The sequence below is a fragment of the Rhinatrema bivittatum genome, chromosome 8 (genome assembly GCF_901001135.1).
Source record: "Rhinatrema bivittatum chromosome 8, aRhiBiv1.1, whole genome shotgun sequence".
NCBI classification, from domain to species: domain Eukaryota; kingdom Metazoa; phylum Chordata; class Amphibia; order Gymnophiona; family Rhinatrematidae; genus Rhinatrema; species Rhinatrema bivittatum.
The window spans coordinates 53,042,060-53,058,756 of NC_042622.1; the positions used below are offsets into that span (position 1 = coordinate 53,042,060).

The 16,697-nt window shown below is 42.9% G+C and overlaps 1 protein-coding gene across 6 annotated transcripts in view; it reads right to left on the minus strand.

The window, feature by feature from the left end:
• PTPRT (protein tyrosine phosphatase receptor type T) overlaps positions 1–16,697 on the minus strand; it is a 1,509,925-nt gene that overhangs the window by 660,389 nt on the left and 832,839 nt on the right. The gene's annotated exons all lie outside the window — the stretch shown is intronic.

Genomic DNA, 16,697 nt, shown 5'->3' on the forward strand with positions numbered 1-16,697 from the left:
AAGGCCAGCAAATCTTCACAAGAGAGCACTGTACTGTTCGTACGTCTCACGTTGAATGTGAAAGTAGCCCCTAACCCCCTACACTCATACCTAAACCCCACCTCGAGTTACTAGGTGGGCCTCCCATAGGGATACAAATACCTGTCTAGGGAGGAGGCACTATAGCAAGGTTCTCTCTCTCTCTCTCTCTCTCTCCTGAAACAGGCCTGTCTGGAAACATCGTGAACTACGATAAACCTTTACCGGCTGTAGCACACAACATAACGCAAATGAAAGAGGTGTAGTTATTGGCTGCGGTAGGAGTCGCGCTAACAGTGCGGCTGTTTCGCGGCACACAATAAATCCTCCCTACTTTACATTTGCTCCGCCCCTGAATACAAAATTAAAAATTTGCATTTGGAAATTGCGTTAACTGCTGTTAGCGCGATTTGCGGAATTATCACACGTGGTAACTCATTGGAAAATGAGGCCCATTGATTGCTGTCCTGAAGACCCAGCTGCCAGCTCAGGAGCTGAAGTAAGTTGTGCAACAATGGAAAAGTAGGGTTTAAGGGAGTAGGGAGGAGAGGGGTAGGGGAAGGGAGGTTAGCTGGGGGGGGGGGGGTAGGCAAGTTCCCTTCCAGTCTGCTCCTTAATGGATGCATTCCGGCCTTCCCCAGTTCCCTCCCAGTCTGCTCCTTAACTGGGGAAGGCTGGAATGCATCACCATGCAGAAATTGCAAAAGTCCCCCCTTGCTCGTGACGCCTGTATATATGCATGCAGATTATAAAATCTGGCATGCATGTGTGCGCGGCCCATGGATCTTCCACTATGCGCGTGCTGGTGTGCACATGGTAGAAAATCAGCAGGTCCATGTGTGCATGCCGGGAAGAGTGCATACATGGACATGTGTGCACAAAGTAGAAAATCTACCTCTTAATTTATAGTTCATTGCTAGTTCAATTGGTTCAATAATGCATTTTAACAATTCCATGATCATCACAAGTGTATCATATTTGTTATTGTTCTTCAAAAAGAAATGAGTTGCATATATTGACACATCATCTGAAAGTGCCGCTGTACAATCGGAGGTGAAGGAAAGAAAGCAGAAATGAATGCTTTATTAACACTCCTGATGAAGAATTTCCTCGAAACGCAGCCAGCTTCAGGTTATTCATCTTCAAATGATTAAATCATCAGATCATCAAATTAAGATAAGGTTTTTTTTTATACAGACTTCAAGTGTTTTTATTTTGATGATATTATGCAGCTACAGACTCTCATACATTTTTAACAAAGCATTTGTTAATCAAATTTCAATGATGGTTTGGCAGGGAGCGCGTCTTACACTGTATTACAAGTGTATCAGACACACGTGTCTGATACAGTTTAAAAAACACCTGTAATACAGTGTAAGATGCGATCCCTGCTAAACCATCATTGAAATTTGATTAAGGTATGTTCTACTTTAGTAAGTGTATGTTATTTCATTTATTCGTCTGGCACTGTTTCCATTTTATTCGTCTGGCACTGTTTCCTCTATGGCACTCCCTTCCATTTTAACATAGTCCTTTTTATACTTTGTTTATAGAATTGTTGATATTACCGGTGTGCCCCTCCCGACGCAGCCTCGGCGAAACACGGGTCCGTGTCGGAGGACCGCTTTGGAATCTAACATTGTTAACAGTGGAGTTGCCGCATGTAAAAATAAAAGAAGATTTGATCAATATTTTGGATGCATGGACTATATGAACTTTTATCCAGTACTCTTCTTGGCATTCTATAGAGTATCAAGTACCACGTGTCCTGTGTCCAAATCATAAGAACATAAGAAATTGCCATGCTGAGTCAGACCAATGGTCCATCAAGCCCAGCATCCTGTTTCCAACAGAGGCCAAACCAGGCCACAAGAACCTGGCAATTATCCAAACACTAAGAAGATCCCATGCTACTGATGCAATTAATAGCAGTGGCTATTCCCTATGTAAACTTGATTAATAGCCGTTAATGGACTTCTCCTCCAAGAACTTATCCAAACCTTTTTTAAACCCAGCTACACTAACTGCACTAACACATCCTCTGGCAACAAATTCCAGAGCTTTATTGTGCGTTGAGTGAAAAAGAATTTTCTCTGATTAGTCCTAAATGTGCTACTTGCTAACTTCATGGAATGCCCCCTATTATTCGAAAGTGTAAATAACGGAGTCACATCTACTCGTTCAAGACCTCTCATGATCTTAAAGACCTCTATCATATCCCCCCTCAGCCGTCTCTTCTCCATGCTGAACAGCCCTAACCTCTTCAGCCTTTCCTCATAGGGGAGCTGTTCCATCCCCTTTATCATTTTGGTTGCCCTTCTCTGTACCTTCTCCATTGCAACTATATCTTTTTTGAGTTGCGTTGACCAGAATTGTTGACAGTATTCAAGGTGTGGTCTCACCATGTAGCGATATAAAGGCATTATGACATTTTCCATTTTATTAACTATTCCTTTCCTAATAATTCCTAACATTCTGTTTGCTTTTTTGACTGCTGCAGCACACTGAGACAACCTATGTCTAAGATTCCCTGGTCCCGCCTCCCATATTGAGATCCAATTAGGCCTAGCAGATACCCACATGTCTGATGATGGCTGTCAATTATCCTAGTAGTTCTTAGTTGTTCTTTGTTCTGTCACTCGTGCCAGTCCTTTGATCAGACTCCTAATCTCATGGGACCCTCAAGTCGAGACAGTAGTCTGTGAGAACATAGCTTGGTCCATGTGTTCGTTGTGACCTCATGACCCTCCATCATATCTGAATAGGTCTGAATTCATTCCAGATGTCTCCTAGAAGCCATTCAAGCTTGGGTCAGTCTGAGTTCCTTGTATGCCAGCAGTTTGAGTTAGGCCGAGACAGCAAAGGATTCTGGATAAGCTGAGTGAACCAGTCTGAGCCAAAGTCTTCATATTAGGCTGCCCATATATCATATTGTAACATAGTCTAATTTATTTATTTATTTGTTTATTTATTTTTATATACCGGTGTTCGATTTTACATATCACATCGGTTTACATTCCAACAAAAAATGCAGGAAATCAAGCTTTTCCTTTGTCAATACATTAAACAATAATAAACATGGAAATTGTTAACAAGGGAGATAAAAACAAGGGAATGGCTAACACAAAGGTTTGCACGAAGGGGTGCACAAAGGGGAGTGCCCCTTTGTCGCGCCCCTTTGGCGGGCGGCGCACGGCACCTGCTGGCTTTGTGCCTTTCAACGGTCCGGCTCCAGTTGCTATGACATCAGGGGAGGGGGCGGGTCTCACAATCATGGCTTTCTCCACAGTATTCTCTTCTCAGTTTCAAAGGCAGTTTTTTTCAGTTTCTTTTCTTTTCTACCTTGGATGTTAGATGTTACAAGATGTTAATTAGTTAATTAAAATAGCTAAAAAGCCACTCCTTATATAAAAGTGTCAAAAGACTCAAAAAACATGACTACATACTTGCCCATATATAAATATATAAAGATTAAACATCTTTGAGATACCTATTATGTGTATTGCCGGTGTTTTGTCTCCATACAGTTCAGCCTCTTAAGAAATGCTTAAACAATTACCTTCAAGACAAACATTGAGTAATATTATAACAAATTGTAACCACTTACTGAGACAAAGTAAAAACTTGAAACAAAGAATCACATGGTTGTCTATCTAGAGTTAAAAAAGAAGTGCTCTGAAAGAACTAATAATTAAGATACTGACATGCAGACAGGGGCTTAATGTAAAACAAAAAAGTAAAATAAATATACTACTATGTCTTCATGAAACTTAACTTTGAAATAATTAACCATAAAAGTACCATCATGTTGATTTTGTCTCGCTGCATTTTAATGCACAAAAAATCAGACATGAAGAATAACTTTAAAAAAAATAAGGAGTGGCTTAAAAAATAAATAATAAAGATGGCATACAGGAATGTGAATAGAGCCAGACACATTTGAAAATAGAGGCATAAAGCAGTCAGTGTGAAAAATGCTGTGATCCCAAATTAAAAACAACCTATCGCTAATTTTAATGATAGGTTACAAATTTTAACTAATAGATCAGAAATTTCATTTTTGAGTTCCTTCAGTACCCTAGGATGCATACCATCCGGTCCAGGTGATTTGCTACTCTTTAGTTTGTCAATCTGCCCTACTACATCTTCCAGGTTCACAGTGATTTCATTCAGTTCGTCTGACTTATCACCCCTGAAAACCATCTCCTGAACTGGTATCTCCCCAACATCCTCATTAGTAAACTTTTTTTTTTTTAATTTATTTATAGTTTCTTATATACCGATAACAGTTTTCACATCATATCGGTTTACATGGAACATAGAAATAGACTGCCAATTGTATGGCGCACTGGTACATGGAGCACAAACGAATAAAATAAACTTCATTATATAGTAATCAATAACATGGACCATATGGGAAACAGGAAGGATGATAAACAGGAAACCGGGTAATCAGGTAGCATGGGGAAGGGTACTAACGTATGGAATGTATTAAGTAAAATTGGGAGGCATAAACATGGAAGCAAAGAATTAATTTAATCTTTCTGCAATGGCCTTATCTTCCCTAAGAGCCCCTTTAACCCCTCGGTCATCTAATGGTCTAACCGACTCCCTCACAGGTGTCTTGCTTCGGATATATTTTAAAAAGATTTTATTATGAGTTTTTGTCTCTATGGCCAAATTCATTTCAAATTCTTTCTTCACCTGTCTTATCAATGTTTTACACTTAATTTGACAATGCTTATGTTTTATCCTATTTTCTTCAGATGGAACCTTCTTCCAATTATGAAAGATGTTTTTTTTGGCTAAAATAGCCTCTTTCACCTCACCTTTTAACCATGACGGTAATCGTTTTGCCTTCCTTCCACCTTTCTTAATGTGTGGAATACATATAGACTGTGTTGCACTCCTCCCATGGCTGGAGCCACGGGAGGTGCTCACGTGCGCGGCCCAGAGGCCGCAGTAGCTGGGGCCTTGCCTGCTTCTTCCCAGACACTGTGTGTCCTCACGACCCGGCAGCCATCTTGCCAGTGCGGCAGGAGCTGTGCCAGGATTCCTCAACACGGTAGAAGGCCACCGACATTCCTTGCTCCCTCTGGGGGGAGAGGCCCTTGTTCCCAGTCCTTCCTGCAGCAGGGGAGCCGCTCCCAGAGGCCTTCCTGCGGCCTGGACGATGACGCTCCCTTGACGGGGCCTGCTCTGAGGCTTAACTCCTCCTCCTGCAGGGCAGCGGCAGGGACCCCTCTGCCCAAGGTCCTGAACTTCCTCTTCTTGTTCCTCCTGGGGGCAGGCCCACGGCTCTCTTCCCTTCTTATAGGGATTGCAGAGGTGGGGTCCTCCTGTGAGCTCCTCCCCGGGAATAATCCCCCTCTGCCTACAAAAGGCTCCTGCTGTCATTTCCAATTTGCCTTTGCAAGGAGCTAGTCCTCCAGGAGCAAGTTCTCTCCAGGACTTCATATCTTCCACTCCAGCCTGGCATCTCCTTGATGCTCCAAGTTCCTTGATGTTCCAAGGGCTGTGATGTTCCAAGGGCTGTGATGTTCCAAGTTCCTGATGTCTCATGTGGCTCCACTGTCCCGTCCCTGTGTGGTCTGTGAGCAGTCTGGTGGGGTTGTGTAGGGTACGCAGTAGCTGAGTGGTCCACGACCACCCCTGCTGGGGTGTGTAGGGCGCTCAGTGGGATTCCTGTGATTGTTGCCGAGGAACCTCCATGTCTCTGATCTCCTAAGTAGTGCAAGTTTCCGAGATCTTGTTTTAAACCTGAACTGCAATCAGAACTCTGCACACTCTCCTGGTTCAGAGCTCCTTGCACTTGCTCATCCTTTAATGTCTGAGTCTTCCTAGTGCTCAGAATCCTTCCAAGTCCTCGTCTGAGCCTCGTCTCATCGGTTCTTTGGTTACAGCCCTCGTCTCGTCTGATCTTCAATTCAAGTCCTCATCTTGTCTCCTGTGTCCTTCCCAGACTTGGACTTGTCTTACCACAGGGGCACATACCACTTTGTCCCGCGCTGGGGAGTGCCCCCTAGTGCTTCCTTCCAACGCAGCGCAACAGACTGCCCTCTAGGATTGTATTTTTAAACAATGTCCATGCCTGTTGAACACTTTAAATCTTTGCAGCTGCACCTTTCAGTTTTTTTCTAATTATTTTCCTCATTTTATCAAAGTTTCCATTTTGAAAGTTTAGTGTTAGAGCTGCAGATTTACTTATTGTTCCCCTTTCAGTTATTAGTTTAAATTTGATCATTTATGATCACTGTTGCCAAGTGGCCCCACCACCGTTACCTCTCTCACCAAATCCTGCATTCCACTAAGAATTAAATCTAAAATAGCTCCCTCTCTTGTTGGTTCCCGAACCAATTGCTCCATGAAGCATTCATTTATTACATCCAGGAACTTTATGTCTCTGACAAGTCCTGATGTTACATTTACCCAGTCAATATTGGGGTAATTGAAATCTCCCATTATTATTGCACTGCCAAATTGGTTAGCTTCCCTGATTTCTCTTAGCATTTCATTATCTGTCTGACCATTTTGTCCAGGTGGATGGTAGTATACTCCTATCACTATACTCTTACCCAACACACATGGGATTTCTACCCATATAGATTCTACTGAGCATTTAGTCTCTTGTATGATCTTTATCCTGTTGGACTCTATACCCTCCCTGATATAAAATGCCACACCCCCACCAGGTTGAGCCTCCCAATCATTGCGATATAATTTGTCCCCTGGTATAGCATTGTCCTATTGGTTATCCTCCTTCCACCAAGTCTCTGTGATGCCAATTATATCAATGTTATCATTTGCTGCTATACACTCTAACTCTCCCATCTTACTTCTTAGACTTCTGGCATTGTTGGTGATTATTCCTTTTTGTAATTGAAATTAACCAGTATACCAATTACTCCAGCAATTCACCAGTCCTTCTCCAGATCATCGAGACCCTGGTTCTTCAGTCTGAACTCCCCCCCAGCCAATAGTACACAATAAACAAGTATATCAATTATGAAAGATAATTAGCAGGTTAAAATTGTATATGTTGCTAAATGTATGTGGGTATCTTTTAAAATAGTAACCTATAAGGTGAATTTTAAAAGCCATACGAATGCCAAAACTGGGAGATGGTTGCACATCAAGCACATGCACGTATTCACCCAATTTTATAAACTGTCCACACATGCACACAAGTACTGATGTACAAATATCTCACATTGGGAAAAAAGGAGCAGAATGTGGGTGGGGCAAGGGCTTTCTGGGGCAGGGGCCAAGAGATGTGCACTCATCCAGTTGTGCCTCTAGGTCCATTTCAATGCAACTTTATTTCTGCTGTATATGAGTTGTAAGTCAGAATAAAACAATGTCTAGGCACATATGAATGGACTGAGGGGTCTGGGTTAACTGGGGGGAGTCTTGAGGGCAAACTGGTGGATAAACTGGTAAAACTGATCATGGCCTGGATGCGCGCCTGTGTGTGTGTGTGTCTCAAACCCATCATTTCCCTGCTATGCGCATACATTCTTAAAATTAGGAGCATAAGCACAGGCATCTGGCCTATTTTATAACAGGCATGCGTATTTGCGTTCATAATATAAAATTAATTTGCATTGGGCCATGCGCCCATACACAAGTGTATATAGCGCCCGCATGCCTGTTTTAAAGTTACCATCTATGACGGTAAACTTTCAAAGCGGCACAGAGGCACACATGCGCATACATTCATTGGCCAGTGGCCAGGGACACAGCTATTTTATAGCGTACACATGTATATGCATGCATGTTATAAAATAGCCTGGCTGCATTGCATTTGCGCTCAATTTTATGTGGGTGCACGCCTGTGTGCGTAATTACCGCTTCTACCACATATGTGGGGGGATTTTAAAAGGGATGCACGCCAACGCCATTGCCTCTAAAACCAGTTCACTCTCAGTTCAGCCAGTTAAAGGATAGATCTTCCAAACCCCCCCCCCTTTATTTTAATAATCTCTTCCCCTACATTAGCCCCGACCTTTAAAACCTCGCTGATCTGCCTGATTTTTATCACTCTCACGTCATCCGTAGCAGAAGTAAAGTTACGTGGCAGAAGACTCCAGCACAGGAGACTCCAGCGCATGCCACTGCACGTAAATATTTCAGTTAAAATTCTGGAATTCCCGTGCCTGACCCAGACCTTGCCCGCACCCCACCCCTTTTAAAAACTTTTCATTTGTGCATGTGTATGCGCATATCTGTGTGGCTTTTAAAATCTACTCGGCGAGCGCTGGCCCGACATATTCACACATTCCCTGACTGATGCACACGTTGGGCTTTAAAAATTCACCTTTCTGCGTAACTGTTGGCTCCATCCCGGAATGCCCGTAAACTGCCCTTTTTAACGTTCATATATGTGCACATGAAGCATAAAGTACGCACATACTTTTGACTTTTGTAAAAAAAAGCAATTACTTGCATACAGGCTACTTAGGTGCTTACATGCTAATTTTTACATAATTAACACTTTGAAAATTGCCTTGTGGAAATCCTGAAATCTTTGCTGGGTTGGGGCCATTTGAGGACCAAGGGGCCTATTTACTAAAGGTTTTCTCCCATTCTGTGTCTATAGGAAAAACGCTTAGTAAATGATCCCCCAAGTTTGGGAATCACTTGGTTGGGTATACACCCTCTCAAATTCTTAAATTTGCCCTTAAGCGATTGTATATTCCTTAACTAGCAGAAATGAGATTAGCCAGGTCAAGGGAACTTACCTTTACATATATCATAGAGATGTACAACGTTTTTGGCCCACCGCAGGAAATATCGTATTTCCCACGGTTTGGGTCTTTGAAATTAGGGGGAACCCGAATTTTGGGTTAGTACACACTAACTCCCTGTTAGTGCACGCTAACATTTTAACGTTAGCGTGCACTAACCCAAAAACAAATTTTTCCCGAAATGTCAGGAAAACTCAGTTCGGGTTTTGGGGTCCCCTAAACAAATGCACATCCCTAATATAATCATTCCCCCACTCTGGAACCCTATTCCTAGGGATACTTGATTGGAAACTACTGCATTTCATTGCCAAATAAAAACTTGGCTGTTTAAGGAGATAATTGTCACATGAAACATAGAAGTGACGGCAGAAAAGGACCCTATGGCCGGCCCATCCAGTCTGCCCAGCAAGCTCCCATAGTTATCAGTTTCCCATACTTATCAGTTACTCAGCCCCCCCCCCCCCCCCCCAAGGTTAGGGCTCTTGTTGGTTACTGTTTGAGTCCAATTTTCTCACCCCCCCTGCCATTGAATCAGAGAGCAATGTGCAATGTTGGGAGTTGCATCGGAAGTGTAGTATCAGGCTTTTTGGTTAAGGGTAGTAACCATTGCATCAAGCAAGTTACCCCCACGCTTATGTGTTTTTCCAGATCATACAGTTCAATGTCTTTGTTGGTTGTTGCCTGAATCCAATTCCTCTTTTCCACCTACCATTGAAGCAGCGAGTAATGATGGAGTTGCATCGAATTTTGAAGGCTATTTGTTAAGGGTAATATCTACCACACCAGCAAGATTCCACTATGCCTTATTTCATTCCCCTTCCCCTTGCCTTTAGGGATATTTAAGAAAATATTTTTGGAATCTGTTAGTCTTCACCTTTCATGTGTAGGATATTTTCAGTAGCTTATTGTAAAGTTTGTTTTTGTTTGTTTGTATTTTTTTTAGGATTCTACTGCAGTATTATGACAGTTAATTTGTATTACTTTGTTTTATTTGTTTTGATTATTCTAATGTTTGTTTTATGTGATAGTTTGGCTTGTGATTTTAATTTTATGCCCATGACAGTTATCTATGCTGGATGAGGCTTTATATGTTGCTCTGATCTGCCTTGACCAGTCTTTTCCTGGAAAATCGGCTTAAAAAATGATGAATTAAATTAAATTGTTCTGCACACCTTCGCTCTTATTTCTAATAAAGATGCAAGGAGAAAATGTACTAGTCAGTCTCTCAACATATGCAATATTTTTTTATTTGCCCATATTGTATAAATATAGCATAATGTAACTGTCAGCATCTGTTCAGGGAATGCAGAACTAGAATAGCTATGGGTGATATAGCTCTCCAGGGCCCTTGGTTAGATTATTCCACTAAAACAAAGTTTGTCCCATTAAATGCAGCAGAGCTGGTAAGAGCCACTAGAGGAGAAATTGTCAGAATATCACCATACCAACCAGGAAAACATGGTTTTGTTTTTCACCTGAAAAACTTCACAAAATGTGGGGAAGAACAAGGGAGAAGAGGACATGAAGGGAGGGCTCTATGATCTGGTATATTCAAGATAAAATAAACCACACAAAAAAAATTGCCTAATTGATTCAATATAAATGGGTAGATTTTTATTCTGCTTTTACGTGCGTGACCGGGCCTTGCGCGCGCTGAGCCAATTTTCAACAAGGCCCAGCCACACATGTAAAGGCCGGTACGCATAGAAGTGCTGGGCTGAAGGAAAGGGGCGGTCCGGGCGGCGGGGAGGGCAGGGCTGGAATAGGCGGCCATTTGCCGCTGTACTAGTGAAGAGATTGCCAGCCGTGCAAGTTGCTACTGCTCCAATAGAGCAGTAAGCAACAAAAATAAAAAAAGGTAGGAGAAAGGGTTTAGAGGTGGGGAGGAGAGGGGAAGAGCAAGGGAGATTACGTGGGGGGGAGGGAGGGAAGTGGGAGAGGTCCGATCTCATCGCCATGCATATGTTTGTAAGATTAGCCCCCCCCCCCCCCCCCACCGCGCACGCCACCCGCACATGCGTGTGCGGTTTATAAAATCCGGCGAGCATGTGCACGGGGCTTCCGATTTTATAACATGCATGTGCAGCCCCCGGATTTTATAACATGCGTGTGCCAGGGAGTGACGTTCGCCATGACAGATTAGGAGTGCTGTAAAGAAAAAAATAGCCCTAATTTGCAGCGGCACCACCGCAATGCAAAGAGTGAAAAACCATAATGTATAGTTTGCCCCGAAGTAGCCATCAGGTGAAACGCTGGCAGCATCAGCTATCTGGTTATCTGGTTTTTCAACGTGACAGTGAAGGGGCAGAGAACTTTGAGATGTTCTTTATTTTTACAAAATTTATAAAAAATTGTGTGAAAAATTATTTGGAAATAAAAGCAAGAAGGTCAGTAGGAGGTTTTTCAGACCGATGACTGCAACACCCATTCACACATTGATAGGTCCAGTTTGAACCATACATGTGGGTTCTGAGGTCTTTTCCTCCTTATTTTTCACTTTTTATAAAAAAAAGGTTGTGCTCACTTTGGGCCTTATTTTCCAAGGCTATCGCAGGCTTGCGCTAACAGCGCAAGCCTGCGATAGTTTGCAAAGGTAGCACATGCCTTGGCTACCTAAATCGGGGCAGAGTTGGCCCCGGAAGAAGAGGAGTCGGGGCGTCACAGAGGCCGACTCTGCGAAGACGCCACAGACGGCGAAATGTTGAGGCAATAGCTACACCTTCTATGGTGGTGCAATTGGGTGCAAAACCAGCAGCAATCGCACCGCGGCAGTGCGATCGCTGCCGGCTAGTGCAGGACACCCCCCCGCTTCGACCCCCCCGCCCCCCATTAACGCAATTTTCTAAAGTATCGCAGGCCTGTGATACTTTAGAAAATGAGGCCCATAATTTTGAATCAATTAGGCAATTTGTTTTGTGGTTTATTCTGTGAGTCTCAATTGCCTTTTGCCTTTGTGTTTGGATATTCAAGACAAAGTCATGGCCAAACTTACCCATCCTAATAAAAATACAGTAACATTTCTGGCCAGTATTGTTGCGTTTGGCAATCTGTGGGCCTATGCTGTGGACCACAGCACTTACTTCCGCCGAGCCATGGAAACCGATGTGGAAACCGATGGAAACTGAGCCATGATACAAGGAAACCGCCGAGCCATGTTACATGGAAACCGATGTGATGTTTTCTTAACGAATGTCGGTATACAAAAATTTTAAATAAATAAATAAATAAATGATTGCTGGTTCCTGATGCCTTCCATCCCCTAGATGCTCCAGGCCATGATGCGGTAAGCCGCATTCAACTTCTCCTGATTTAAAGGACCTGTGGCAGGAAATTCCCAGCAGCACCCATGGATGACATCACAGCCTTTAGCCCATAAAACAGCCTTCCTCTCTGCAATCCAATCCTTGACAATAGGCCGACTATTGAGAAATAGAGTACATTGCCTCAGTGTTCCTGGTCTTCATCATTCTTTGTTTATGTGGTTTTCACTCTGTGGTCAATCTTCAATACTTTGTCTGATCTTCACTGTGGTCAGTCTTCAGTGCTTTGATGTCTTCAGTGTCCTTGCTTGCCTGCCTGTGTTGTTCCTCGCCTCCCTGCCTGCCTGCCAATTCCACCTGCCCTTGGACAGGTCTCTGGTTCTGGCCTCGGCCTGACTCCTGACTATGTTTGAACTTTGCCTGCCATTGACCACTGCCGGACTCTTAACCACATCTGAACTCTGCTTGCCTCGACCATTGCCTGCTCTCCAACTACACCTGGCCTGTGACCAACCTTTCCCCATGGATCTCTAGTCCAGAAAAGGCCCCCCCACACCCGAGGGCTCAACCTAAGGGGAGCGAGGGCTGGTATAGGTGAAGCTCCAGTTGGGCCTCTGCTTCAGCCAGCTCCGCCAGCCAAAAATGGCTCCACCCTGCAGGTTGCACCAACTCCACCTCGGACCAAGGGTCCACGCTTGCAACAAGTATGTAGCTCTTAAATGGAATAGACTTAGATGCCAGAAGAGGCAGGATCAGTCAATTAAACAAAATGATTACATATAAATCTGCCTACATAGGGAACAAGTGCCAAATAAAAAAAGATGAAAAGTTAAGACCTAAATCGAAATGTTGAAAACTACTAAGAACAGCTCTTTCTACTGTGTGCCATGGAGAACAAAGTTGGCAGGAGTAAGAGACAGAAAAGTTTTGAAACTGATACACATTGTTTCAACTGTACTGATAGTGGGGTAGTTGTGACAGATTGGCAGCAGACAAACCTTTGGAACTAAGGGCTTCAAGCTAAAATGATTGGTACTGTAGGCTTGAAACATATTACTCAGTTAAATATCAACGTTCCTCCCTATTATAACTACTCAACATCAGAAAATGTTAGAATATTCATAAATCAGCAGGTTGGGATTGAGAAGCTTGGGTTTTGCTAGGATAAATATCAAGGTATGGAAGAACATCCACAAACATGCAATTGTATTTAAGCAGCAGGAGTCAGTTAAAACTTTAACTCAAACCTGAAGAGGCCACATTTATGAAGATTCAATCAAAAAATGTCTTTAGGTTACTTAACAAAGATTTCCAGTTGTTTCCATGTAAAGCACGAGCACAAAGAAGTAAGAGCAATGGGGAAGGAGGAGCAGCTGGATTCAAATAATCCAAAGCAGAATTTCAGAAATGACAAATCATGTTCACTTTTTTGAAAAACACAATCTGGCATTAATAAAGTCTAAATTCTGGGGCAAAGTCTGATTGTGATGAATACCCTGCAGAGTTCTGAATAAGAACTGCGCAAAGTCAGTGAGGTTGAAGTCTAGATGAGGTATTACAAATTCAGTCCTAGGGGTGCACTCTGCGACGGATATGAAACCACATATTGTGGTTTCATGACAAAGGGCTGTTTTATACTGCTAATGCAATCTTTTATTTACCTTTATTCCCAGTCATCCACTTTGATATTGGGCACATCTATACTCAAGAGGGACACTGCAGTTGGAAATATACAGCACATATCAAAGTTAAAGAGAATGCTAGCATTGGAAGCTTTCTTTTTACTAAGAGGAACCTTTTAAATCACAGAATAACTAACACAATGATCACTACACTCTCCTTGTTGATGCTCTTCATAAGAATGCTCCATGATACATCTTCCACTGGGAAAGAGTCAGAAAAAGATCTTTCAAAGAGTTTCAGGTGTTTGGGTCAAGTACTGTATGCTTACTGCAGCTCCGAAGACAAACCATAAATTCCAACATTTTATAAAGAAAGTATTAAAAGAACACTTGGCAGAAACTTGTTCACTGCTCACCCTCATCTATCCTGATGTAAAGGTTCAACATCAAATTTTCATAATGAACCCACACAAAATCGGTTATATAAGGCTTCAAGATCCTCCATATATGAATCTATCAATCAAACAAATCTCAGTCAAAGAGGAATTGTATTTTACCAATACTATCTCAAAAACGATTTTTGGGAAATTGTATCAGAATAAATGTGCTTTCACAGTCGCCTGGCTCTTGCCCACATAGGGCTACAACCAGTATCGGGTATATAGCACACACAGTCACCTCATTTACTCTTTCCCAACAAACACTATTTTTTGTTTTTTTAAAACCCCATCACGTGACCCACTACTTTCTAAAAACCAATCACTCAATATTTCACTAAACTCTTTCCCAACACCTAAGTGCTCCAAACTAATTCTCACAGTATGTTTCTCACATCTTTTTCGATCATTGACACATTTAAATCCTAATCTTTTTTCTTTCTTTATCCTCCGTCACTCCCACTATTCATTCAACTCGTTGTTTCATGGTGCCGCTGTCATATACACATTCCTGTGCCTCCCGACATCGACGATGTTTCAGCGGTAACACCCGCCTTCTTCAGGGGATTTTTCCTATATACAAAAGCACATTTATTCTCACTTATTTCAATAAATCTCAAACTCTTTTCTAAACTTTAATGGCCTAAACTATGCGACTTACTTTCAGTGTTGGTCGTACCCAGCTCCTCTCCCCGGCACTATTTAAAAAATGGTGCTTCTCACTCAATCCCTCCCCTCCAAAAACCACTGCTTTTAAACCAATCAAAATCCTGACAGCGAGCATATGTGCGCTCAATTTTAAGTGAGTGTGCGCCTATGCATGGAAATACCGCTTCTACCCCATAAGACGGGGAATTTTAAAAGGGGAGCACGCTTTTTCCAGTTTTTCCAGTTTCACCAGTTCGTCCACCAGGTCTCACAGTTAACAGCTAGGTCCTCAAAATCCTCCTGGTTTGATAGTCTACACCCTCCAGTTACCCCAGATCCTTTAAAACCCTAAGAAATGGCTCTTTCTTTTTATATTTTAACTTACACCTAGTCCCTTAGGCATGTAAACTTACATGGCAGGGTATCTAGGCATGCACCCAGTCGCATACGTATTTACACACACATCTCTAGGCCATGCCACAAAAGGCCCATGTGCCCCCTTTTGAAAACTCTGAGATGTGCATGCAGCAGGAGATATGCACGCATCTGGGTGGCTTTTAAAATTCGGTGGGTGGGGCACGTGCAAGTCCAACTTGTGTGCATATCTCCCAATTTAAGCATGTACTGTCTTTTTTTTAAACTCACCTCAGAGTAGATCCATTCCATGTTGCTCATTCCCAGGATAAGCAGTGGCTTTCTCAAGTCTTCCTGGCAAATAATGTTTATGGAATTTCCCTTTTGAACTCAGCTATCTATATTAGATGCCTTAGCCACATTTTCCGGCAAAAAAGTCCACACCTTGACCTTAAAAATGGCATGGGACATCCATTGCTCCTACCATGTGACAGGGGCCGACCAATGGCACCGATAGCCCCTGTCATATGATAAGGGCAAAGGGCCATCGGCACCATTTTGATTAGTGGCAGACGATGGCCCGAGAGGGGGAGATCACTCCCAGGACCCTGCTGGACAACCAGGGAGTTTCGGTAAGTATTGGGGGGGGGGGGGGTTTGCAATTAATTATATTTGAAGGGATGGGGTGGGTTTGGGTTGTTTTTTTTAATGTGCCCTTTCTCCCCCCCCCAAAAAAAACGATAAGAAAACCACAGGAAATTTTGAGGGAAATATCATCTTTATATCCTATTTCATTGCAAACGAATGCACATCCCTAATTACCAGTTTTTTCTCTGTTTCTTTCCAAATAATTCCAAACATTCAGGCCGATACAGTAAAAGTTGCGGGTCCTGGCACCCGCACAGGCCACTCTCCGGTGCATGCGATTCAGTATTCAAATGAGGGCCCGCGGTAAAAAGAGGCGCTAGAGACACTAGCACGTCCCTAGCGCCTCTTTTTTGACAGGAGTGGCAGCTGTCAGCGAGTTTGAAAGCCAATGCTCAATTTTGCCGGCGTCGGTTCTCAAACCCGCTGACAGCCACAGGTTCGGAAACCGGACGCCGGCAAAATTGAGCGTCTGGTTTTCAACCTGCGAGCCGTGGGCTGATTTTACATTTTTTTATTTTTTATTGTTTTTTACTTTTGGGACCTCCGACTTAATATCACCATGATATTAAGTCAGAGGGTGTACAGAAAAGCAGTTTTTATTGCTTTTCTGTACACTTTCCTGGTGCCGACAGAAATAAACGCCTACCTTTGGGTAGGCGCTAATTTCTGAAAGTAAAATGTGTGGCTTGGCTGCACATTTTACTTACTGAATCACGCGGGAATAACTACTAAGGCCATGAACAAGCATTTGCATGTTGCGGGCACTATTAGTTTCAGGGGGGTTGGCAGCACATTTTTGACGCGCTATTACCCCTTACTGCATAAGGAGTAAAGCTAGCGTGCCGAAAACGCGCGTCCAAACGCGGGTTCACAGTGCGCTCCACTGGAGCGCACTGTACTGTATCAGCCTGTCTGTACTTGCTTTTTTGACCATCAACACACATCGAGGTGAGATTTCAGAAC